We start from the raw sequence: 2,893 nt of genomic DNA on the forward strand, positions 1-2,893 counted from the left end.
GGCTCTAAGAAATTCTAAAATTTAAACGTATGGGAAAGGTGAAGAGTCCACAGACAAGACTGAAGCTAAATGATCATATAGATAGGAGATGAATAAATAATCTGGGAAGTAGGACAATGTCAATAAATCTAGAGAATGAATATGTCAAAAAAGGAAAATTCAATTATATAAATGTTGCAGAAAGATAATATGAGGACTGAAAAATACCCATTGTCTTTAAATCACCTTACTGTACACCAAAAACTATTACAACATTGTAAATTGTTTATACTTTAATAAGAAAACAACAGTGGATAGCCAAAGCAATCTTTAAAAACTTTTATCAGGCTGGAGGCATTACATTTTCTGATTTAAAGCCATATTACAAAGCTATCAAAATAGCTTCCCTGGTAGCTCAGATGATAAAGAATCCTCCTGTAATGTAGGATATTCGGGTTTAGTTCCTGGGCTGAGAAGATCCCCTGGAGAAGGGAATGGCTATCCACTCCAGTATTCTTGCCTGGAGAATCCCATGGATAGAGGGGCTTGGTGGGCTAGAGTCCATAGGGTCGCCAAGAGTAGGACATGACAGAGCGACTCATGCTTTCAGGTTATTTCATAGTAATCAAAGCAGTGTGGTATAATATCCAGCAATTTTACGCCTGGACATATATCTGGAAAAAAATTAAAACTCTAAGTTTAAAAGATACATGCAATCCAATGTTCATAGTAACACTATTTACAATAGCAAATACATGGGAGCAACCTAAATGTCCATGATGAGTGGATAAAGAAGATGTGGCACATATATACATGAGATAATATTACTCATCCATAAAAAGGGATGAAATGTTGCCATTTGTGGCAACATGGGTGACCTAGAGAATATCATACCAATGAAGTAAATCAAAGAAAATATTATATGACATCACTTACATGTGGAATCTAAAAAATAATACAAAAGAACCTATTTAAAAACAGAAACAGACCCATAGACATAGGAAACAAACTTATGGCTACCAAAGGGGAAAGTGAGGGGATAACTTAAAGAGTATGGGATTAACAGATACACATTGTTATATAAAAAATATATAAGCAACAAGGATTTACCATATAATTCAGGGTAAAATATTCAATATCTTGAAATAACTTACAATAGCAAATAATCTGAAAAAAATATATGCATAATCACTTTACTGTACACCTGAACCTAATGCAATATTGTAAATCAACTATGCATCAAAAAGCATATGGTATTGGCATGAAAACAGACACATAGAACAATGGAATAGAATGGAAAGCCTAAAAACAAACCCATGCATAGCATATATGGTCAGTTAATTTACTGCAAAGGTGCCAAGACTATATAATGGGTAAAGGTCAGTGTCTTCAATAAATGTTGGTGGGAAAGCTGTATAGTCACATGAATAAGACTAAAACAAGGCTCCTATCTTAAGCTGTAAACAAAATAAACTCAAAATGGATTAAAAATGATGTCAGTAATTTGACATAAGACATTCCTCCTTTATGAACTACTTTTTAATCAATAAAGTAGGCATCCATATGTGAACAAAGGCAGCTTTGTGGGGATTTCCAGACTTTGCACTTAGCTCCAAAGGAACCAAGAAGAATCTTCTCCATCAGTGCAGCTGATAGGAGACAGACAAATCTCCATACATTCCACAGAACCAACAGGACTAACAGTGCTGTCTGGACTCCTCTTGGTCCTGTTTGACAAAGATTGGGTAAATGTTGAGCACTTACCCAAGAAAGAAAACTTGCAGAACAACAATCCTCCTGAAGGGAGAGAGAGACTCCAACACATCATTGGAGAAAAAAATAAACAAGAAAAATAAACATTTTGCCACAATGAAGATAAGTTTGATTCCAGAAGAAGTGGTAACAGAAAATTTATCTACACCTCCTTACCCTCAAAAAGGCCCTGACTGGAGCTTATTCATTTAGTAGAGACTAACCTGCTGTGAAAGAATGGGACAATAAGAGAGGGTCTGACTACTTCAGCTGGATGGGATGCAGCTGGAGAAATGCATTTTTCTCCACCAGCATCTAAAGTACTGAGGTGGGAGCACGGTGACTGGAGGGAGGGAGGATAATGAAGAAGAGACAGATAAGAATTTCAAATGACCTTGAAAGAACTGTGCTCAGTAGAAAGTCCACTCATGTGCCTCTGGGTGTGTCATCACTGGGGAATTTCTTACCATGTCTGCAATAACCAAATTCACTAAAAGCTAGACTCACATCTCTTCCCATTCTGCTAGCTGCTTCTTGGGTGTGCTCTCAGGTGCACCTGTGACAGTAAGCTCCTGAGAGCTCTGGTAGACAATGAGCATAGTCAAAAACAGGGCACAGATGGTAAAAAAGGGAGAAATCATAAACTTGAGCTATAGTGCCATCTTCTGGAAAACAAAAGAGAGGTTTCTAATCAAAGACATAAAAGAATCAAAGACATAAAAGCTTATCTCTTGTGTTGTTGGAAGAGGGTGTTTGGTATGACCAGTGTGTTCTCTTGGAAAAACTCTGTTAGTCTCTTAAGGAGGGTGGAAAAGGATATTGAAAAAGCTCGCTTATAACTCAACATTAAAAAACCCTAAGATCAAGGCATCCAGTCCCATCACTTCACGGCAAATTGATGGGGAAAAAGTGGAAACATTGACAGATATTAGTTTATTGGGCTCCAAAATCACTGAAGAGGGTGACTGCAGTCACGAAATTAAAATACACTTGCTTCTTGGAGGAAAAGCTATGAACAAACCTAGACAAAGAGACATCATTTTGCCGACAAAGGTCCATATAGTCAAAGCTATGGTATTTCCAGTAGTCATGTATGGATGTTAAAGTTGGACCATAAAGAAGGGTGAGTGCCCAAGAATTGATTCTTTCAAATTGTGGTGCT

This window comes from Cervus canadensis, chromosome X (genome assembly GCF_019320065.1).
Source record: "Cervus canadensis isolate Bull #8, Minnesota chromosome X, ASM1932006v1, whole genome shotgun sequence".
NCBI classification, from domain to species: Eukaryota; Metazoa; Chordata; class Mammalia; order Artiodactyla; family Cervidae; genus Cervus; species Cervus canadensis.